General features: G+C 45.3%; 1 protein-coding gene and 1 long non-coding RNA gene across 5 annotated transcripts in view; one reads left to right on the forward strand and one right to left on the reverse strand.

The window, feature by feature from the left end:
* The window catches only part of LOC308468321, a 28,034-nt gene extending 12,583 nt beyond the window's left edge, over window positions 1-15,451 (forward strand). The window contains exons 2-4 of one of the 2 annotated variants that reach the window (XR_013981565.1): window positions 7,207-7,324; window positions 9,371-9,536; window positions 14,121-15,451. This is a non-coding gene — a long non-coding RNA (uncharacterized lncRNA). Of the gene's footprint in view, window positions 1-7,206; window positions 7,325-9,370; window positions 9,676-14,120 lie in introns of those variants that run through there. The other variant, XR_013981566.1, reaches the window with a different exon arrangement.
* Window positions 1-24,579, reverse strand: part of GPC3 (glypican 3) — a 293,898-nt gene that overhangs the window by 198,511 nt on the left and 70,808 nt on the right. The window lies entirely within an intron of this gene.

A 24,579-nucleotide genomic window follows, 5' to 3' on the forward strand; every position in this document is an offset into this window, starting at 1 on the left:
CTCCCTCCCTCCCTGGCTCACTGTCAAACCACAAAGCGGCTCCCCCCCCCCCCGGTGAAATCTGCTATGATTAAATGGGCACAAGATGTTGGACATAATATAATGATGGCTGACTGGGAACAGTTATGGACCACAGGTATGAAGTTTACGGCATGTAATGCCTTAAGAGAGAATATTATGAAAATGATATACAGGTGGTACATGACCCCAGTCAAGCTTGCAAAAATCTATCATTTGCCCGATAATAAATGTTGGAAATGTAAAGAAACTGAAGGTACATTCTTTCACCTTTGGTGGACGTGCCCAAGGATTAAGGCTTTCTGGGAGATGATCTATAATGAATTGAAAAAAGTATTTACATATACTTTCTTGAAGAAACCAGAGGCCTTTCTCCTGGGCATAGTCGGCCAATTGGTGCCAAAGAAGTACAGAACTTTTTTTATGTATGCCACAACAGCAGCAAGAATACTCATTGCAAAGTATTGGAAGACACAAGATCTACCCACTCTGGAAGAATGGCAGATGAAGGTGATTGACTATATGGAACTGGCGGAAATGACTGGCAGAATCTGGGACCAGGGAGAAGAGTCGGTTGAAGAAGATTGGAAGAAATTTAAAGACTATTTACAGAAATATTGTAAAATTAATGAATGTTAGAATGATGTTGGATAGCAGAGGCTTGACAACCATATGTCTGGAGTGCTCTGATGGTGTTTCCTGCTTGGCAGGGGGTTGGACTCGATGGCCCTTGTGGTCTCTTCCAACTCTATGATTCTATGATTCTATGATTCTAGAAATTAAGTGGTTTTTTGCTGCAATACGATAAGGGAATATGAAAAATGGATTACTAACAGGTAAAAATTTAATGTTACAATATTTTAAGATTAATGATTAGGATAGACAAAGAGGGGAAGGATTTGCTGAACCAACAAACTGAACTGGAATACAAAAAAGGGAGGCGTGAGGAGGTCCGGGAAACAAGCTAATGAAAAATAAGTGATGGAAAGATTGAGTTGTTTTTAACGATTTTTATTTTTTGTGTTGTTTTTTTCTATTTTTATTTTGTAATATTTTGAAAATCTTAATAAATATCTTATAAAAAAAACAAACACAAAGCGGCTCCCCCTTCCCCCACCACTGGGGCAGGCACCTCCTTGTTTTGCTTTTCAAAAGGGAAAATAGCCCATCAGTTTGTTTCCCTCTTGTCCTTCTCTTTCTTTGGTGTTGTGTCTCCAAGAGGCAGCAAACATGAGCGCTTCTGCCTCCCGGCCCCTCACCAGGCTCGGCTGAAAGAAGAGGACGGAGCGTCAGCCACCAAACAAAATCACGGGTTGGGAGGCACACTTTGCCTCCCTCCTCCAGGTCATTTTCACCCACGGCATGGTCAAATTCACCTCTGCAAAAGAGCGTTCTTCTGCTTTAAATGTCCCGTTCAAACCTCAGTTTGCAGAAATGCATTTAGGGATCGCCTCCCCTTTCTGCTTCTTTCTCTCCTCCTAGATCTCTCTGCTAGCTAGCATTTATATGTAGATCAGCTCCTCTCTCCCTCTCCCTTCCCTCCCGCACCTTGCATCGTCACGATGCAAACCCAAGATATGCATTTGTATTATTTAATATTTTTTGTTATTCTTTGTTATTGGGAACACACTTCTTTGGGGGGGGGTCAAGTTTTGTAAGGACAGGTAACAGAAGGCACCCCACCTATCAAGTCTTTGCTGAAGAGAAAATCATAGAATCATAGAATCATAGAGTTGGAAGAGACCACAAGGGCCATCGAGTCCAACCCCCTGCCAAGCAGGAAACACCATCAGAGCACTCCTGACATATGGTTGTCAAGCCTCTGCTTAAAGACCTCCAAAGAAGGAGACTCCACCACACTCCTTGGCAGCAAATTCCACTGTCCAACAGCTCTTACTGTCAGGAAGTTCTTCCTAATGTTGAGGTGGAATCTTCTTTCTTGTAGTTTGGATCCATTGCTCCGTGTCCGCTTCTCTGGAGCAGCAGAAAACAACCTTTCTCCCTCCTCTATGTGACATCCTTTTCTATATTTGAACATGGCTATCATATCACCCCTTAACCTCCTCTTCTCCAGGCTAAACATGCCCAGCTCCCTTAGCCGTTCCTCATAAGGCATCGTTTCCAGGCCTTTGACCATTTTGGTTGCCCTCCTCTGGACACGTTCCAGTTTGTCAGTGTCCTTCTTGAACTGTGGTGCCCAGAACTGGACACAGTACTCCAGGTGAGGTCTGACCAGAGCAGAATACAGTGGCACTATTACTTCCCTTGATCTAGATGCTATACTCCTATTGATGCAACCCAGAATTGCATTGGCTTTTTTAGCTGCCGCGTCACACTGTTGGCTCATGTCAAGTTTGTGGTCAACCAAGACTCCTAGATCCTTTTCACATGTACTGCTCTCAAGCCAGGTGTCACCCATCTTGTATTTGTGCCTCTCATTTTTTTTGCCCAAGTGCAATACTTTACATTTCTCCCTGTTAAAATTCATCTTGTTTGTTTTGGCCCAGTTCTCTAATCTGTCAAGGTCGTTTTGAAGTGTGATCCTGTCCTCTGGGGTGTTAGCCACCCCTCCCAGTTTGGTGTCATCTGCAAATTTGATCAGGATGCCCTTGAGTCCATCATCCAAGTCGTTGATAAAGATGTTGAATAAGACCGGGCCCAAGACAGAACCCTGTGGCACCCCACTAGTCACTCTTCTCCAGGATGAAGAGGAACCATTGATGAGCACCCTTTGGGTTCGGTCAGTCAGCCAGTTACAAATCCACTGAGTGGTAGCATAGTCAAGACCGCATTTTACCAGCTTCTTTACAAGAATATCATGGGGCACCTTGTCAAATGCCTTGCTGAAATCAAGGTAGGCTACATCCACTGCGTTCCCTTCATCTACCAGGCTTGTAATTCTGTCAAAAAACGAGATCAGGTTAGTCTGACATGACTTATTTTTCAGAAATCCATGCTGACTATTGGTGATCATAGCATTCCTTTCTAGGTGCTCACAGACTGTTTGCTTAATGATCTGCTCCAGAATCTTCCCTGGTATTGATGTCAGACTGACTGGGCGGTAATTATTTGGGTCCTCTCTTTTCCCCTTTTTGAAAATAGGGACAACATTTGCCCTCCTCCAGTCTGCCGGGACTTCGCCTGTTCTCCAGGAATTCTCAAAGATGACTGCCAGTGGTTCTGAGATCACATCTGCCAGTTCTTTTAATACTCTTGGATGCAGTTCATCTGGCCCTGGAGACTTGAATACATCTAAACTAGCCAAGTATTCTTGTATTATCTCCTTAGTTATTCTGGGCTGTGTTTCCTTTGCTGAATCATTTGCTCCAAATTCTTCAGGTCGGGCATTGTTTTCTTTATCGGAGAAGACTGAGGCAAAGAAGGCATTGAGGAGTTCAGCCCTTTCTGTGTCCCCTGTTTGCATTTCACCATCTTCTCCTCTGAGTGACCCCACTGTTTCTTTGTTCTTCCTTTTGCTATGAACATACCCATAAAAGCCTTTTTTGTTGCTTTTAACCTCTCTAGCAAGCCTGAGTTCATTCTGTGCTTTAGCTTTTCTGACTTTGTGTCTACACGTGCTGGCTATTTGTTTGAATTCCTCTTTGGTGGTTTCCCCCCTTTTCCATTTTTTGTACACATCCTTTTTTAATCTTAACTCAGTTAAAAGTTCTTTAGATAGACACCCTAGCTTCTTTAGGCACCTTCCATGTTTCCGTCTCATTGGTATTGCCTGAAGTTGTGCTTTTACTATCTCCCTCTTAACAAACTCCCAGCCATCATGAACTCCCTTTCCTTTTAGTATTACTGTCCATGGGATCTCACCCAGCCCTTCCCTAAGTTTTATGAAGTCGGCTTTCTTAAAGTCAAGAAATTGAGTCCTAGTATGCTTGGCTGCTCCTTTCCGCTGTATAGTAAACTTCAGAAGAGCATGATCACTCGCGCCTAATGATCCTTCCACTTCTACCCCACTAACCAGGTCATCAACATTGGTTAGGACCAGATCTAAAATGGCTGTTCCTCTTGTTGCTTCTCCCACTTTCTGGACAATGAAGTTGTCTGCAAGGCCAGTGAGGAATCTGTTTGACCTTATGCTCTTGGCTGAGTTTGACATCCAACAAATATCCGGGTAATTGAAGCCCCCCATTACTACTATCTCCCTTCCTTTTGCATGCTTGGCCATCTGTTCCAGGAAGGCATCATCTATGTCCTCCGTTTGGCTTGGGGATCTATAGTAAACTCCCACAATGAGGTCACTGTTATTCTTCTCTCCCTTAATTTTGACCCAAATGCTCTCACTTTGGCTTTGAGGTTCTAAATCTTGGAGCTCTTCACAGGTATACACATCCCTGACATATAACGCCACTCCTCCTCCTTTCTTGTCTGGTCTGTTTCTCTGAAATAGATTGTATCCCTCCATTATTACATTCCAATCGTGGGACTTATCCCACCAGGTTTCAGTGATGCCTATTATGTCATATTTAGTTTGCTGTACCAAGAGCTCAAGCTCATCTTGTTTATTTCCCATGCTTTGCGCATTAGTGTACAGACATTGAAGTCCATTAATCATTCCCCCGTGTCTCTTATTTAAGGATTTTTTCCTCCCACCACTAGGTCTGCGTGCTGTTTGCTCCATTTGGTCTATGACATTTGGATGATCATCTTCATCAACTGATAGACTCCTACCTTCAGGAGCACTGTCTCCCTCCCCCACATTAGTCAGTTTAAAGCCCTCCTGATGAGGTTTCTGAGATTTTTGGCAAAAACATTTCTCCCAACCGTTGTGAGGTGCAGCCCATCGCTTGCCAGAAGTCCATCTTCAAGAAACTGCAGTCCGTGATCTAAGAATCCAAACCGTTCCTGTTTACACCATTTGCGAAGCCAGCTGTTCACTTCCACTATTTTCCCCTCTCTCCCTGGGCCACGTCGTTCAACTGGGAGGACAGATGAGATGACAATTTGTGCATTTAATTGCTTCAACTTCCTGCCCAGAGCCTCGTAGTCTCTTTTGATCTTCTGGAGGCTATTGCTTGCACTGTCATTGGTTCCCACATGAACCAAGAGGAAGGGGTATTTGTCAGTGGGTTTTATGATTCCTTGCAGTCGTTCAGTTACATCTTGGATCTTAGCCCCGGGGAGACAGCACACTTCCCGAGACATCTTGTCAGGCCCACAGATCACTGCTTCTGTTCCCCTCAGTAGGGAATCCCCTATCACCACTACACGCCTCCTCTTAGGTTTGGTCGGGGTTCTTCCGTGAGCTGTCCGTTCCAAGGTCGCCTGCACATTCCCTGAGGACTGACTTTGCTGCTTGTCTTCATATACCTGATCAACTGTAATGAGGGAGAGATCCTCAAATAGAGTCTGCTCTTCATCTTCTATGCTAGGGGAGAGGACCTCAAAGCGATTGTGTATTTCTAAACAATCAGAGCGAACCCTGGGCCTCCTACTTCTTTGAGTCACGTTTCTCCATATATCTGGCTCCTGTGTTGGTGTACTAGCCTCCTTGTCAGGGGAGTCCCCTGTCTCCTCCTTGGTGGAGACGTTGTGCTCTGTTGCTTCCAAGAAAAGCTCCAGCTCCCTAATTCTTTGGAGCGTAGCTACACGTTCCTCCAGTTGCTCGACTTTGTCTTTTAAGAGGGCAATCAACATGCAATTGCTGCAGGTAAAGCTGCCTGCAACCTTTGGCAAGATGGCAAACATTGCGCAGGAACCGCAGGCGACTGCAGCTGTTCCCTCCCCCTCCATCTTGAGAACGTGTCGTTGGGGGTGGCTACAGCGGTCCTCCATCAAAAAAAGCGTGAAGACAGGACAAATAACTCCCCCCACAAAAAAAACAAACAACCTAGGCTTCCCCCACAAACGTTTGAGACTAGCTCCCCTAAATCTAAAAGATGGGTCAAACTGCTACCCTGCCCCCTCTGACCTTTGCACAGGGAGAGCAGCTAATCCAAATGTGTCTGAAGATCTTCATATGACCTTCTCTACCTGCCTCCCCTTTCTTCTTTTTCTTCTTCCCAGGAGGGGTGGTGGTTTAAAATGAGAAGGAGCTGGATTTGATTTGATCACTGGCAGTTTATTAATCTTTAAATCCTACCTAAGATAAAATGGATCAGCCCTATAGATGGATATAGATAGATCCCCAGCCAAGCTCTCCTGGGCAGCCCTTGCCACTGTGGACCGGTCCTTCAGGTCCTTCGGCTCACCGGGTCTCGCCTGGTGAATGGGGCTTGGGCTACAGGGCACATGCCAAACTTTCTGTGGGATGGCCGGCCCTGGAGCCCTTTCCAGTGACTGCCACAGAGAAACCCGTTTATTTATTTCTTGGAGTATTTTAATCATAAGATCACAGAACTGGACGGTTGGAAGGGACCCCGAGGGTCCTCTAGACCAACCCCCTCCAGCGCAGGAATCACAGCACAAGCATCTCTCACAAAACCAGTTTGCTCCATCTTCCCTGTGAACAGCCCTTCAGATACAACAGAATAACAGAACCATTCACAGAGTTGGAAGGGAACCCCCATGGTCATCTAATCCAGCCCATCTAGTCTTTTGCCCAACATGGGGCTTGAAACCACAACCCTAAGAGTAAGAGTCACATGCTTTACTGACTGAGGTTTGCTTAAGTTTCCTGTTTTCTTGGTGGTGTCAGGAAAGGGGGTGCACCGGAGGGATCTTTGCACCACAGCACCGGATATGCTTAAGAGGGCCCTGCTTCCAGGGGTCCTTTACCTTTACCTTACCTAAACTGGATCCTCCAAGCTTGGACTGTGTAGCTTAAGGAAATCACCTTTGTGTTTCTATACAAATAATTTACACTTACCATTTTGGAAACTAAGTTATACTGCCTGTCTTTTCTTGAAATTGTTTGGAAAAGCACATGAATCCGACCTTTAAAGGATTTCTAAGAAAACAATTTTAAACCTACCTAATATGTGATCTCTTTCTATGCTGCAGGACGTGGAGAATTTTTGAAAAACAATAGAAGGGTATATTTTAAGGGTCTAACAACCTATATTTCCATGCTTTACTTTGCTGAATGTTTTGTGATTTTAAATCTGTGTTGGGGCTTCCCCCACCAATGAGTACTTGCCCCAAATCTGGATCTAGGCATCCAGGGAAACCTCCTTTTATTTTACCATATGTGTTTTTCCTTTTAACCAAACAAAACCAACATTACATGTGTAACAGGAAACCACAGTATGACAGGAGTCCTGCTGCGTCAGACCAACAGAACTTGTCCAAACTGCCACCTGGCTGATGTTTCCAGGCACCTTAAAAAAAGACAACATGCTCCCTCCCTCTCCAGGTAGCTAATATTCTGAGACGGAAGGCTGCTGAACTTGAATGTTCCATTTTGCCATCTGTTTGCCTAATCCTTATTAGCTGCTGATTAGCAACTGGGGGGGGGGGGGGTTTACAGTTAACCTGTTATGCAATGGAGTATTTTGCTTTTGCCTACCTGAAATCTACTGCCACCATCACTGGGCAACCTACAAGTTCCAGCAAAGTGAGTGAGGTGCCCTCCCCACCAGTTCCTCTCCACACCTGTCACACTTGGTAGCCCCCCCCCCCCCGAGCACCACCCTTGCTGACAACCCCACAGCACAACTGAGAAGCAAATTGTGGCCTGCCATAAAGAATTATGCTGGATATTTGGAGCTTCTTTGTTTTGTACTTGAGAGAGATGGAGATTTTTCAGGAAGGCCTCTCTACACAACATGCACTTCTCCATAAAGTGTTACTTAATTCTTCAAAAGACAGAAGAAACACTTTTTAAAAAATGAGTGTTAGTGTCAAACCTGTCATTCCATCTAACTGCCCATATGGAAACTCAACAAGAGATTTGCAGTACATTATGCTTTATATGTGATTTAAACTGCTGCTTGCCTTCTATCACTGTGCCATTGAGAGCGTGCTCACTTATGGCTTATGTGTGTGGTACGGAAGCTGTACTACCCAGGACAGGATGGGGTTGTGCAGGGTTGTTAAGGCAGCAGAGAGCATTGTTGGCTGCCCACTCTCCACCTTAGAGCAGATTTATGCCACAAGGTGCCATAGGAAGGCACTGGACATAGTAAAAGATCCATCGCATCCTGGTCACTGTCTCTTCGAGCTCTTGCCGTCGGGACAGAGATACAGGACGATGAAGACAAGAACGAGCCGTCTTAAGGACAGCTTCTTCTCCAGAGCGATCTCGGCCCTGAATGGGAAGCCCGGACTTTGAAAGTCATCTAATCTCCCTTGCTGTATTATACTGTATTGATTAATTAGTTTTTTTATGGAGCAGTCAAGTAATTTCGTTGTCCCTGAAGGGGGCAATGACAATAAAGATATTCTTCTTCTTCTTCTTCTAATTGATTTTTTTTTAGTGGAACAAAGCTCTCTTTTTTTTTTGTATAAAAGATATTTATTTCAAATTTAAGATTACAAAAAAGAAAAAGAAAAACCATACAACATACAAAGAAAACTTTAACCATAACAGAACGTAGAATGGACAAATAAAAAAGGACAATAAAGTAGAATATAAAAAAAAAACTTAACAAAAAAATATAAAAATACATTAAGTTAAAATAAGACAAAAAACAGATTAAATCTTTACTTAACCTTTTCCCCTTTACTTATTTCCATGACCTCCTCTCACCTCCCAATTTTGTATTCTAGTTCCAATCGTATTTCCAGCAAATCCTTCTAACCTTCTTTTCATTTACGTATTTTAAAATTAAAATAATGTAATTAAACCTCCTCTATTTCATCAATTTCCACACATTTTGACTTAGTCCATTATATCATGTCTGCCAAAACGACCTAATATTCTTTTTCCAACCTCTTTCTAACATTCTTTTATATTGCAGTATTTTTGAAGATATATTTTGAATTTTTTCCAGTCTTCTTCCATCGACCCTTCTCCCTGGTCTCGAATTCTGCCGGTCATCTCAGCCAGTTCCATGTAGTCCATCACTTTCATCTGCCATTCTTCTCGGGTAGGCAATTCTTGTGTCTTCCAATACTTTGCGATGAGTATTCTTGCTGCTGCTGTAGCATACATAAAGAAAATTCTATCCTCCCTTCACACCAATTGGCCGACCATGCCCAGGAGAAAGGCCTCTGGTTTCTTCAGAAAGGTATATTTAAATACCTTTTTCAATTCATTATAAATCATTTCCCAGAAAGCTTTAATCCTTGGGCATGTCCACCAAAGGTGAAAAAACGTACCTTCAGTTTCTTTACATTTCCAACATTTACTATCTGGCAAGTGATAGATTTTTGCTAGCTTGACTGGGGTTAAGTACCACCTATACATCATTTTCATTATATTTTCTGGAACAAAGCTCTTTTGTTTTACATTATTCAGTAAACAGACCTCCCATCATGTTTCAATTGCAAAACGAAGAAGAAGAAGAAGAAGAAGAAGAAGAAGAAGAAGAAGAAGACGACGACAATTGAGGGAGCCACTTAAAACCTGCTTCAGAATGAAGCAATGACTTTGGAGATAAAATTTACTCATTTGGAGGCCTCAGGTATGAACAGATTTGTCAAAGCATCACTTTTAAAGCATTAAAAAAATGTATACCAGAGCAATGTAAAATGTAGCCAGTAAGCATGCCAGGCTTTGATGTTAGATTTGTACTAGAGACTTTTTCATAAAAAGAAAACCTAGGATGTAGAATGATCAATTCAGAAAACTGCCTAGACTGCAGATAAGTTTTCCTACACAGCTGGCAGAAAAATGTGGTCCAAGGACATGCATTTGGCAACCAGCAAAGGGCCTTGCACAAAACAAAACCTTTTTTGTTTTATTTTATTTTTTTCCTTTTAAGCTTCCTGGTATCTCCATGCAGAGCAAGAGCCCTTTGTTTGTCTGGGTTGCCTCTTCTACAGCAAAGGGTGGGTACCCTAGTCAACTGGCCAGTCAAATATCCCTCCAGGCCCAGAATGCCACCATGCAGGAGGAAGCATCCCTTTCTAACTCTCTCCAAAAAAGTTGGCAGGCAGGTGTGTGCTCTGCAAAGATCCAGTGAAGTGGTGGGTGCAGGTCCAGAAAATACTAAATACTTATTATTTTTATTTATTAAACTTGTATACTGCCCTTCATCCGTAGATCTCAAAGTGGTTGATGAAAGACTAAAAATATTTGCTTTAATTTCCTTGCAATTCCTCAACTGTATGCAACCAAATCTTTTTTAAAAAATCAGTCAAATGTCCAACCCACTGACATTGTGTTGACACCAGCACTGGTTCAACCACCCAGCCAGATAGTTAAGTCCGATACTATTTACTTTCATCTTGTGTTTGGATTGGTTCCTGACATTGCTTCCAGCTACAAAACTCAGGTTAAAACACACAAATTAATCAGCACAGTAAACAGAGAGGCCTTTATACTTCTTTAAATAAATAAAAAAGAACATTGGCTGTTTTGGAATGGCAGCCTTTTGCTAACATGGAACAACTCTACTGTATATCATTTTGAAATATGCAGCACTCTCAGACCTGTGCAAGCAGAGGGGGGCTCCTTTCTTATTGAATAGGAACATTAATTGGCCATCGCCCAGACTTTATTGAAGTTCTCAGCCTATACAGATAAAAGAGCCTATTGCAATCCACAATGAGCAAGCAAACAGAGAAACATTTAATGCTCAACAGTTCCAGTTGCTTACTGGAACTGCAGGCTCTAATTCCTGGGCTGTGTTCCATTTTTGCAAGCACAACATAATTTCCACTTCTTGGATACCTGTTTCATTATAAGAATGCTATCTGTAACAGCAGTGAAGAGGAGAAATGGAACAGTACCAGGTTCCATGAACACTCAAACGCTGCAGTCCCTTAAGGCATATAAATCGGAAACCTTTCCTCTAAACACTAAGTGCTTCACTATCTCAGGTCCAAGCACCAATTAAAGGCTTAGCAGGGCTCTGGGAGTAAAGGCAACCCCAGCAGTAACCAAGTCTCCCAAGCCAGATAAGAATCTCAGCTCTGCTTTCAAGATTTGAAGGGATGTTTTAATTCCACTGAATGTTTTATGTACCTGGAAATCCAAACAGGCAAGAAATATGTTATCAGGCTGATCCTCTAAGGAATTCTCTCAAACACACACACTTCTAGAGCATTAGCTGCCTGGGATGCAACACCATCTTTCATTTGGAAATCTGACTGCATTTTGCAGTTAAATGGCAGCCTAATAGTTTCAGTCTGCAAAAGCTTCCATACCTGAGTTCTAAAATCAGTTTCCAAAGGTGATGGGGCAGGGAATGGAAATGAGAGCAAATGAAGCTTAGGGACCCAGATCATAATAACTCTTGGAGCAGCTACTTTTGTTAACAACACTGAATGCACGGTTATGAGCAAGGAGTGGGATTCACTTGCCTGTCTTTGCACCCATCAAGCTGGAGAAATGTGCTTCTGAAAGGGCCACCGGTGCCATCAGCATTAGTTCCCTCTCTCCCTGTCTCCCTCCCTCCCTCCCCTCCAACTGTCCCCTGGCAAAAGCAGAGGGCGGAAAGGAAGATGTGCAGGATTCTCCTTTAACTGCTTCCATTCTAGCAGCTCCTTAAAAGTGGCAACTAAGAAACAGTGCCTAAATTTGCTCATTTCCTCTGCCATCTTTGTCTCTGTGTCTTTCTGGACTGAAAGCCCAAGCGTGGGGACTGTCTTGCTTTTATTGAGCTGCAAGCCATCCTGGGTGTCTTCTCTGACTGGAGAGAGGAGTGAAAAATATTTAAATAACTAGGCCTGGTTGAGCATCTTGAACCCCACAATGGCCAAGCAGATATCTCCGAGAAGCTCACAAGCAAGACATGAAGGCAAGGACCTTTTTCTGCTGTTGACTCTTCTCCCAGCACCTGCTACTTAGATGTACTGGTATATTGCCTTGGAGCACACAGGCTAATTGCTAGAGGATGATTTAGCCTCCAGGAAGGTGTCAATTCCCTCTTAAAGCCATTGGCCATTACCTCATCCTCCACCAGTAAATTCCACAGGTTTTGTGCTGTGTGCTTCTTTCCCCTCCTCCACACCTCCTGAATTTACTGTTAATCAATTTTATTGAACTTCCAGGTTCTAATAGGCGGGAAGAAAAATCTTCTTATCCCACCTTCACCCCAACAATCACAGATTTATCAACCTCTACTAGGCCCCCACCCTCAACAATCTTTTTTCCAACCTAGACAGCCACAACAGCCTTCTCATGGGGGAGCAGCCTCCTGATCACATCAGTTACCTTTTTTCTGCACTTTTTGCAGCTTTTCTGAAGTGAAGAGAGCAGAACTGGCCATTCCTGGATCAGGATAGACCACGGTTGCCTGTGCATTGATAATATCAGGGCTGGCTTACTGCTATGCACTTTATGTGAAGATATCCTTGGGGGTGCAGAATGCAGTGGCAGGATTGCCTGTGGATGCTTATACCTTGGTCAGACCTTTGGGCCTATCTAAATCAGTGCTATCTACTAGAATTGGCAGTGGTCTTTCTCAGCCTCACCCAGAGATGCCAGGAGTTGGACCTGGAACTACTTCCCCTTCCTGTGAAATACAGAGCTGGCTCAGAAATGCTTCCCTGACAGATGAGGTCTTCACTCCTGAGCAGTGTTAGAAATTCAGTTATATAAGCTGGGCACCAAATGGCTCCTTAAACCAGGGTTACAGTCACCAAAACAGAATGTGTAGTTGCCATTTTGAGGCCAGACGACTTTTGAGTTCCAGAAATTCATTCTGATTGTGCAGATGGATAGAATTTTACAGGATGGGGTATTAGTGTGTGAAAACAGGGAAAATCCAAGGATCCCCGGGCATGGTGGAGATGGCAGGTGCCATTCTGGTGCCCAGTCATCTTCACTTGGTTGCAAGTGGCCAATAGCCAGGTGTAAAAGGCACCTGGTGCCCAGCAAATTCCAAACGATGCTCCTGAGGTCTACTCAGGTGGAGGAAAAAGTTAAGGAAGAACCATGTGTGCTCTGGAAGTAGGAAGGGGATGGGGTGCCCAAGATGATATAAGCCTCCAAATTTCTCTTGGGGGGGAGACTGTGGGAACCGTTATAGGCAGGGTATTCCATCTGCCTTGCCCAAGGAGGGAGGAGCTGCTGTTTAGGTACCTACTTGAATTCATACTGAGTTTCCTGTGCATTGCACCAAAAGGAGTAAAGGTGATGAAACTAGGCTGCAGAGTACAGAAATTCCACCTATTCCTGTAATTTCTTGAATCACATGGGTATTGATTTAAACTGGTTCCAAATTTACAGGATATATTAGGACCAAACCTCCAGTCTTTCCTTGGTAAAAAATCAAACTGTCCTATTTAAAGGGTAACACATTTGATATTTTGAAATCATAAAGTGAAGACAGAATGTGATTTTAATAATGCAAATCTATTAGCAACCACCTTAACACTTTAGTTAAACTGCAGTCTATCTCTTTGTAAATGTTCCCTTGTTTGTTTGTTTTTTAAATTGCTTCAGGGTCATAATTTTCAGCATCTACATTTGGAACACCTTGTTTTTTAAAATCATTCTTTAATGTAATAGGTGGAACTTAGAATGCTTAAATCGCACTGTATTTTTTTTGTTAATAGTTTCACTGTATTTTTTGTTAATAGTTTGTGGCATTAACTACATTGCTCCTTGGTGATTCCTTTACAATGTTCAGCAGCCCTTCAGAGGGGCAGGCAGAGGCCAGCTGAGCGTCATTCTGTCCTTGCCTGGCCTGCTCTCCCTGCCAGCAAGTGGGTGTGTTTGCACAACAACAGGTGCTTGACCTATGCTGCATCTGCCTGCAGGCAAGAGGCTTTCTGCTGCTTGTGGGCTATTGTGTGATGGCTGACTGAGTGGATGAAACTGGGGTGGAGGGAAGCCCATGGCTTCTCCTCCAGGGGAAGAAGAATGGTTACAGAATCCACATCTACTTGTATCCAATGTGATATGGGGGTGACAAAATGTTTTTGAAACATGGAACCCCTCAACCCCCCTTTTTAAAAATAAAAAATAATCATTATTTGAAGAAGATGCAATGGAAACTGTGCCACAAGATTGTGGGCTTATTGTTTTATCTTTTTGTAAACCTCTTTGAATTCTTTCTCTCTCTTTTTTACAACCACCCCCCCACCCTCTTGCAAAGATCTTTCTTCGCCACAACTTGCCTTTCTTTAGTTTGGGGGGCGACAGCCCTAAAGAAAAACAAAAAGCACCAGTTTCCATCTTGCCTCCAACTTGTCTTGCTTGGTTTACTTCTGAAGTTCAAAAAAATGCACCACAAGTGCCATTTAGCTGCCATGCTCTATCAAGCAGGCACAGCTGGATCACAAGCAACTTAGAAGTTCACTGGCTTCCGGGGTTTCTTGCTGAGCTGCCTACAGTGAAACAGATTTCAGAGTCTAAATTCTAAGCCCGCCTGCCACTCTCATTAACTGTAATGGCAACCGGGAGAGAAAAGAAATTGCCGAAGGGGCAGTGAACTGAGGAATGTCGAAGAGGAAGCCCCCCACCCACCCCCACCCAGTGGCAGAGCACTTATCAAACTTTGCTTTCGTGACCCCATTTTGAGAGATCTGTCTCCCACAGCAGCCATAAGATTAGCAAGCCATCCCAAAACTCTGGCACCACATATTTAATCAAGTTTACTGGAACTGGGTCTTGTGTAAACATGGTACAGCTTTCGCTCTGCAGCTGGAAAGCCACAAAAGGTTGGGCTCATTTCCTTGATCAAAGGAATGCCACACATCAAAATTCTGTTTCCCTCACCTAGTAAGGTTGCCCTCCACACACTTCCACTCTCCCTACCTCCCTCAAATTGGGCAACTTCATTTCTAGAGTCTAATTCATCTGGTCTTCATAATCTAGCATTAAATCCAAAGCCATTCAAACAGAGCTCAAATGAAGTTAAGAAATGGTTTCTTGCATATCATTTTCACAAGAAGCCATATCCCGCTAAAAAAGAGTTATATAATTACTGCCATCCATTCTGTGTGCTTGGAAAGCTGATGTTGGATCATTCTTTGGGAGAAACAGCCTCAGATCTTGTCCCAGTCTGATGCTCTAAGCCACACGAACACCCAGGCTCTTGGCTCAGGGGATGCAGTGGTGCAGTGTGGCACACAGGAAACAAACCCATGCTGCTGTCAAAAAAGCCAAACATGGTGTCTGCACAACCCTGGTTGTTACTCTTAATGCCATGTACGTAGAGGATTTACAAAATACAAAATATTTGAGGCATAGTCAGGAGAGTTACACTAGTAATCTTGAAATTGCTGTCCTTCCACTAAACATTTTAGATTTCTCAATTCTGCCCACCAAGTCACCCTTGAAAAATGGTAGTACCAATGTAAAAAAACAGCTCCTGTTATTCCAAGGTGAGCTGCAAAAGGCAATAGTATTGTAATATTTTTTTTATTCTCAGATTACATTATGATTTGCAATCTTGCTTCATATTAAAGTGGTCAGAAATGTAATTACGAAAACAATGCTGTTTATGGATGCACATACTTTTAAAAACATAAATACAAATTCAATCTGTGTATAAAAATAATAAATAAGTCACACAAACACTTTGACTCTCGGCACAGCGGACGCATGAAACCAAATCCACCTCTAAACCCCAGAGGAAAAGGGGGCATACAAAACAGGCCTGCGCTTGGCGATGCAACACCAAGGGGGAGAGAAACATCCTGCATTTCCCTCCTGATCATCATTTCCTTTTGCTGTTCTGTGATTCCCTTCAGTATTTCCCTACTCCCAAGGCTGTGTTTCGATACTGAGAACCCATACTATTACGTGCATCCATGTTTTAAAAGTGTCTGGAATTAATTCATTTATTAAGGGTCCTGACTACGCAGCTTGCTCTCAAAGCCTGATGGAAGGCAAAGGGGATGCTAGCTAGACTGCTTCAGCTTCTTGAACCAATTGAGGTGTTTAGGAGTGGGGGAGAGGAGAGCCTGTAACACAGGCATAGGCAAACTCAGCCCTCCAGATGTTTTGGGACTACAGCTCCCATCATCCCTGACCACTGGTCCTGTAAGTTAGGGATGATGGGAGTTGTAGTCCCAAAACATCTGGAGGGCCAAGTTTGCCTATGCCTGCTGTAACACTGCAACCAAGTAGGAGGCTGAACACTTGACTCCAATTATATTATGATTACATTACAACAGAGCCCCTATCATAACCATCCATTAACCTGTGGGCTTAAGTAATAATCAGAAACCATTTATAATGCCCATAATGTCTTAGACGTGCATTTTTAGAAGTTGATTCAGTAGCACTCTCCCCCCCTCCCGCAGTCAGAGAAATGTGGATCTTGTGCATTAGAGTGATGCTTAACATGGCTAATAACTGTGAGCGGCTTAAAGTGGATTGTGAGTTTCCCTTCTTAAAGCATCAAAGATTAAAGAGACAATTTAAAGCACACACAGAAAGCCAAGGGGAAATACAAAACAAAATCAGCAGCAGCAGCAGCAGCAGCAGCATCCTGGCAGCAGGGAAAAACAGAAAACCATTCCACTCCATCATACAATGGAACGTTTCAGCAGCCCAGGTAACTTCGAGAAGCTCTTAGCCCAAATAAGTCATGTCAGACTAACCTGATCTCGTTTTTTGACAGAATTACAAGCCTGTTAAATAAGCTGGGTGCTTGGAAACCCTGCCGGACCGCCGAGGGCCAGTACCAGAGTCCGGGTGGCCATCTGATTCTGGCTGCGACGAAATGTAGCATGGATTTCTGAAAAATAAGTCATGTCAGACTAACCTGATCTCGTTTTTTGACAGAATTACAAGCCTGGTAGATGAAGGGAACGCAGTGGATGTAGCCTACCTTGATTTCAGCAAGGCATTTGACAAGGTGCCCCATGATATTCTTGTAAAGAAGCTGGTAAAATGCGGTCTTGACTATGCTACCACTCAGTGGATTTGTAACTGGCTGACTGACCGAACCCAAAGGGTGCTCATCAATGGTTCCTCTTCATCCTGGAGAAGAGTGACTAGTGGGGTGCCACAGGGTTCTGTCTTGGGCCCGGTCTTATTCAACATCTTTATCAACGACTTGGATGATGGACTCAAGGGCATCCTGATCAAATTTGCAGATGACACCAAACTGGGAGGGGTGGCTAACACCCCAGAGGACAGGATCACACTTCAAAACGACCTTGACAGATTAGAGAACTGGGCCAAAACAAACAAGATGAATTTTAACAGGGAGAAATGTAAAGTATTGCACTTGGGCAAAAAAAATGAGAGGCACAAATACAAGATGGGGGACACCTGGCTTGAGAGCAGTACATGTGAAAAGGATCTAGGAGTCTTGGTTGACCACAAACTTGACATGAGCCAACAGTGTGACGCGGCAGCTAAAAAAGCCAATGCAATTCTGGGTTGCATCAATAGGAGTATAGCATCTAGATCAAGGGAAGTAATAGTGCCACTGTATTCTGCTCTGGTCAGACCTCACCTGGAGTACTGTGTCCAGTTCTGGGCACCACAGTTCAAGAAGGACACTGACAAACTGGAACGTGTCCAGAGGAGGGCAACCAAAATGGTCAAAGGCCTGGAAACGATGCCTTATGAGGAACGGCTAAGGGAGCTGGGCATGTTTAGCCTGGAGAAGAGGAGGTTAAGGGGTGATATGATAGCCATGTTCAAATATATAAAAGGATGTCACATAGAGGAGGGAGAAAGGTTGTTTTCTGCTGCTCCAGAGAAGCGGACACGGAGCAATGGATCCAAACTACAAGAAAGAAGATTCCACCTCAACATTAGGAAGAACTTCCTGACAGTAAGAGCTGTTGGACAGTGGAATTTGCTGCCAAGGAGTGTGGTGGAGTCTCCTTCTTTGGAGGTCTTTAAGCAGAGGCTTGACAACCATATGTCAGGAGTGCTCTGATGGTGTTTCCTGCTTGGCAGGGGGTTGGACTCGATGGCCCTTGTGGTTTCTTCCAACTCTATGATTCTATGATTCTATGATCTTAGGCCCTGCGACTGGGCAGGGGAGGCCCTGCTGCTGGTGCCACCACCAGGTGATACCCAGTTGGCATTGACCCATGGGCATCACCAGGGTTCTCTCCGTGGCAGTTCCCCATTTGTGGAATATTCTCACTGGTGATGTGTGTCTGCCTCCTTTGTTAACTTTCAGAAGGAACTTAAAATCCTTCCTCTGCACCCAGACACTTCACACCTGAAAGTCCTGGCAAACTTGAAATTATGGGGGAGGACTTTGAGAGAGAGAGAGTTTTTGCACAGGCAGAAGGTGAGTCCCAGAGAGCGAGATAGGTTTGCCGTGCACAGGCCTGATCCAGTGCTGGTGGAGAGATTTCTTCTTGCCCTTGCAGAGGAGGCAGGTAGTTCAGACTCGGAAAACAAGAGAGTGGGTTTGCAAACAGGCCTGCTCTGGTGGAAAGCAGAAGAGTCTGCAGTGCACAGAAAGCCAAGGAGAAAAAGAATTCAGTCAGTAGACTCAGCACAGCATCCGGAGTACAGTGGAGCAACTAAGACACGAGGGCACTGAAAACCCCGTGTGCCTTTGTAATGGATTGCTTTGAAGTCATTTCTGCACCAGGTAACGTAATTTTTTGGCCCCCCGCCACCTCCCCCCGACCTGTCCTTTAGTAGCAACACCTGCCAAAGGTGGCAGCCCTAATGAGCCCTCTGGTCCATAATAAGACCCCCACAACTTGATTGTGGATGAATGCACTGATTTTCCTTGCATTATGGAGACTTGGTGAGTGAGCTGGGTGGGCCTGACCACACCCAACCAGCCCGTCTGGGTTCTCAATACTGCAGCATCTCATTGACCAGGAAACCCCTTGACCTTGGGATGTGCAGTGTGTGCATTTGCTGTTGGGCCAAAGACACAGATTGGGGATGCTGCTGGTCACCCGACCACATGGCTGTCTAACCCCTGGACAGTAGTTCAAAAACTTTGGGGTCGAATACAGCTTGCACTCTCTATGAAGAATTGTATTTGAAAATGCTTGTTTTTGAGGCTTTTTTCCATTTCTTTTTCTTTTTCATTGCTGATATGTTCCCCCCCTTCTTTTTTAATAATCTGATTTGATGTGTGTATATGTATTTTTTTAAAAAAAAAATAAAAAACCACTTGGGGGTCTGTCTAAAAAAAAGTTCCTGCTTGGAAGGGGGTTGGACTCGATGGCCCTTGTGGTCTCTTCCAACTCTATGATTCTATGATTCTAACTTCTGGGGTGTCATGTGATCATTACCTGTTCAGGGGACTAGGAGCCAAATCCTCAGGCTTTGATTGGGGAATATCATCTCAGAAGGGGTATAAAACCAACATTTACCTTCTGCCCCATAAGCATTTTTTGCCTTCAAGGCAATATAGAACCCTTTGCTATTTCTGTAGCAGGCAACCCCAGCTACACCCTCTGAAATCAATGGGACAGGACACCCCCAGGAATCCCACATAAGAACAAAAGAACCCAGAGACCTCTTGGTATGATTACGTGGAATATTAATTTAGGATGCAAAGGAAACTCTGAGTGAAAGGGGGGAAAGTTACTGGGTAGAGTAATTGCAAAAAATGCAACACTTTCCAGAGAGGAGTTTACAATCTCTGAAGCACCAGGCAGATAATCAATGCCTAATTAGATCCTCTTACCATGATGCAGACCTCATTAATGCTCCTGTCATCCTCTTATCAACTGGGCTGCTCCCCCCCCCCATTCTTTCTTCATTCAAAAGGATCTGTCCTCTTACAAAAGCCCATCGCGATTTGGTAAGTGGAGGGAGGGGGAGAAGGGGGATGGAAAGTGGCAAGATAATTAATTTTTCAGCAAAAGCCAAGTTGTTGTTTTTCCTCAGAAACATCATACACTTCAGGAAATGTCAGAAGTGTCAGAATGCATAAGCGGGGGGGAATCGGAGATCTGTACCCCATTAATACTGCATGACCTCTTTGGCTGCCTCACTTAGTGAAAGGGAAACTGGACATTCCGGGGGGGGGGCACCTGTCTCACAGAGAGGAGACAAAGCACCAGAATCTGCCATCATTTTAGAAGGGTTGCCTGAGATGGGAAACAGAAGACCAAAAAATAGTAATAATCAGCAGACAGAATGGCATTTATTTAACACATCAAAAGGTGCTAAATTACTTTTTAATGAAATCCGGGGGAGGAAGCTTTCAGAGGTGCAAATCCTTCATAAAATAAGGAAGGAGGGAACTTGTGTACATAAGGGAATCAACACATTAGCCTAGCAACTTCCAATTTAATTTCCACCCAATCCATACTTATGAACATAAAGTGGAATTTCTGTGGTATCCAATGGAAGTCAACAGCTCTATGAAGCAACTGACAGTTCTTCTCCAAACCCCCTCATAACTGTAGCAGGAGCTGCTGGGGGGGTGTCTATCCATATTCACAATGGCAGCAATGAAGTCCTCACACAGTAAAAAAGATCATTATCACAATTGCCCCTCAACTGACAGAAGGTGGGAGCCTCATCCCATCAGATGGTGCAGCCTGTGACACAACCTAAACCCTACAATTAAAGAAATTTTTATTTACTTAAAGCATTCCTTATCCCCTCCCATTTTATATAAACATCTGCTTATATTTTCATTTTATACTGCACTTGCTTGATTATTAAACATCACTTGAAACACTGGTTACAATAGCTGCATTAGATCTGGTACAGAAGCAACTGCTATTTGTGCAAATGCAATCTAAAGTTTTTATAGATGGCACATTATAGTATGTTCTCCCCCCCCCTTTTTTTTTTTTTTTAAGAGTGCATAATAATTGTTGGCTGTGTACCTGGCACCTTCATGCTGTTACAAGAATTTTAAGGTCTTATATATATAAAAAATATATGTTCATAAACGTACCAAGCTGTCAGGGAACTGCCATCGGAGCTGGAGGCGGAGGGAAGGCTCCAGAGGGATGCCGGAGAGAGTCCCAGTAGGGAGAGAGGCAGCCCGTCCGCTGGGGAAGGAAATCAGCGTAACACCAGTGGAGAAAGGGGGCAGATGGGGGAATCGGAGAGGAGGCTCCAAGACTCTTCGCCGGAGACCAGCGGAGAGAGTACGGGTCCTCCGCTGCCCACACCCTCCCTGCGCAGAAGGCTTCCGCGCAGGGAGACTAGGTGGAGACTAGGTGTCAAGGAACTTTTGTGCTGGAAGAAGTTCAAGAAACGCCCACTGACGGATTCTGCCAGCGACTGAGACAGCCATGAAGCTAGAGGCTGTCCGGTCAGAAAGGGTTCAACCAGGTAATCTAGCCAGGAGCGGCGGCAACTTACGCACGAGCAACCCCTAAACCCATTACAGCAATCCGTCAGTCACCGACGTTGCTTGTGCGCAGCTCCAGAGAGGCAGCACGATGAGCCAGACCAGGGGGGCCGGAGAGACGGAGCAAGCAGCTGGAGTGCAAAGTCTGGTAGAGAGAAACCGAGACTTGGAACAGCATGTAGCTCTCCTGACGGCGCGGCTGGATGAAAGACGCTCTCAGGATGTACAGGTCAGACCCACCCCCATCGCAAGGAAGGTACCGGGGCTGGTACACAAGTTTGGGGGGAAACCCCAGGACTACAATGCGTTCCGAACGGAAATAGAGTACGCGTTGGAACTGCAGCATGATGATTTTGCTGATGATGGGGAAAGGGTAGCCTACATTGTGGGGCATCTGGAGGATGGGGCACGCGAATGGATCAGGCCCCTTATGGCGACGCAAAATCATGCCTTGAAGGACCTTAAGAAATTCTTCCAGGCAATGAATGCGATGTATTCCAGTGAATTGGAGCAAAGTGTGACTCGGCGAGAACTGATGGGGTGCAAGCAGGGGAGCCAGTCAGTTAGAGACCACTGGTCGCGCTTTGCAATGTTGATCCACCGGCTCGGGTGGGATCTGGACTCTAAACCGATTCAAATGTTGTTTGAGGAGGGGTTGTCCCCAACTGTGAAGGACGAGCTGTCCCGCGAGCCCCGCCCACAGTCGATGGATCAGCTGACCAAGGCTGTGCTTGCGATTGGAGTGCGGCAGGAAGCGCAGGCTCAGGAGAAACGCGAAGTGAGAGGGGAACGTTGCCATGACTACCGCATTCCTGAAATACCGAGACAGCTTTCCCAGGCAGCTGAGCCAATGGAAATAGATGGCGCGTGAGAGAGAGAGGTTTCAAACTCCAGTGAAGGTCGCAAGAGGGAGGGGAAGGATTGGAAAACCACCAAGAAGTGTTTCCTCTGCCAACGGCCGGGACATTTTGCCAGGGTCTGCCTTCAAAGAAAGGCCTGGCAAGGGATGGTGGGGGCTGCTGGCTGTGAGGAGAAAGGGGAGGAAGGGCAGGCGCAGGGAAGCGACAACGCCTGGCTGCCAACCAGCGGGGCCAGCAGCCAGGCCAGCAACCAATAGAAGTGCCCCAGCCTGACCCCCCCAGGGCAGCTATAGCCATAGAAGTGGTGCTAGAACTCCCGAATGGGCACCCAGTCAAGGTTGAGGGGCTGCTGGATTTGGGCAGCTCCTGCAATTTCTTCAGCAGGGACTTCACTTTGGAGCACCAACTACACATGCTACCCTGGATTTTCCCTTGCAAGTGACCACCATCGATGGCAGGAAACTTCTGGGAGGGGAAGTGACACACCAGACCCCGCCAATGCGAATGAGGATTTCCAGGCACACGGAGACCATTGCCTTTCACGTGGCCACACTGGCAGGACCCCCAATAATACTGGGGATGTGCTGGCTGGCACTGCATGATCCAGTAGTGTCATGGCATCAGCGGACAGTCACCTTTGGGTCAGCTTACTGCTTGGAACACTGTCGGGGGGGGGAACCCCAAGGATGACAGTGGCCAGGGTGGCTGGGCTGGCAGTGGAAACAAAAGGGGAGGTGCCACCACAATATGCTGACCTGAAGGAAGTCTTCAGCGAGAAGGAGGCGGATAGACTACCCCCCCCATAGGCCCTTTGACTGCCAAATCAACTTACTCCCAGGGGCTCAGCTGCCGGTGGGTAAGCTGTATGCCATGTCGGATCGGGAGATGCAGGAGTTGCGGCAGTTTATTGACAAGAACCTGAAGAGGGGGTTCATAAGGGAATCAAAGGCGGTGGGGGGCAGTCCGGTGTTCTTTGTGGACAAAAAAGAGACTAATCAGCCTGGATTGGTCATAGATTACCGGGCGTTAAACCTGGTATCAGAACCCGTGATCTTCCCAATGCCCAGGATTGACGACATTTTAACACGGGTGAGGCAGGGGAAAATTTTTACCAAGCTGGACCTCAGGGGAGCGTACAATTTGATCAGGGTAAGGGAGGGGGACGAATGGAAAACCACCATGTTCACCCCCCTGGGGGCTTTTGAGTACGTAGTCATGCCATTTGGATTACAATCGGGCTCAGCCTGCTTTCAAGCATTCATGCACCACATGTTGGGGCCCCTGCTGTACAAGAACTGTGTAGCCTTCTTGGACGACGTCTTAATCTATTCAGACAATGAGAAGCAACATGTCAGAGACGTCAGGGAAGTACTAAAGAGACTGCAGAAGCACCAGTTGTGGGTCAAGCTGGAAAAATGCCAATTTCACGCCAGAGAGGTCGAGTTTCTGGGGTACAAGTTGTCAGACAAGGGCCTAGCGATGGACCCAAGCAAGGTGCAGGCGGTGCTGGAATGGAAGGCCCCCAAAACCCGGAAGGACGTGCAGAGGTTCCTAGGGTTCAGCAATTTCTACAGGAAGTTCATCAAGAACTTCGCCCACTTGACAGCGCCCATCTCAGTAGCAAAAGGAAGTTCGCCTGGACAGAAAGTGCTCAGCAATCCTTTGAAAAACTGAAGAAGGCGTTCGCTTCGGAAGAGCAGCTCCTGCACGTTGATCTGGAGAAGCCCATGAGGCTGGAGACTGATGCGTCCGACCGAGCCATTGGGGCAGTACTTTTGCAGCCAGGGGCCAAGCAGGGCTGGAAGCCGTGTGCCTTTTTCTCGAGGAAGCTGAGCAAGTCGGAGCAAAACTATACGGTGTATGACCGCGAACTGCTTGCGATCTATGCGGCGTTTCGCCGATGGAGACATCTGTTAATAGGGGCGCAGCACAAGATCCAGGTTTGTACTTATCACAAGAACTTGAAATACTGGAGGACCGCGCGAGTACTCAACCAGAGACAGATTTGTGTCAGCATCGCCCTAGAGCCAGTGCACCAACTGGACTCTTGCACCTCAACCCCGACTGGGCTAGGCGAGCTGGGTAGCACCGCCAGAGACCTCCTTCTCACAGGAAACGGTCACAGTGCTGTGGACTCACAGCTCAGAGCTGAGAGCACCGGATTCACTGTCTCAATAATACAGTCGTTGCGCAGCAGAGTTTTGCAGAGTCTTGCAGAGTATAAACCACTCGGAGAGCAGCTCTGTAGAATATCTTCCTTTTATTCTGTAACTACAACTATGATACAAAACTATATACAGAGCTGAATATTCTAAGCATAAATCAATGCTACACTGAGAGTCTGCAGCTGCTCTAACAGCAATCTTATCTCTAGGATCTCCAACACTCTCACTCTCTCCGATACACTGACTGACTGACTCTCTCTCACACACACACACACAGATATGTTGCTGGGCAGAATAAGTAGATAGGCAGGACACGCCTCCTTC

Source organism: Podarcis pityusensis (assembly GCF_964106645.2).
Source record: "Podarcis pityusensis genome assembly, chromosome: Z".
In the NCBI taxonomy this organism is placed as follows: domain Eukaryota; kingdom Metazoa; phylum Chordata; class Lepidosauria; order Squamata; family Lacertidae; genus Podarcis; species Podarcis pityusensis.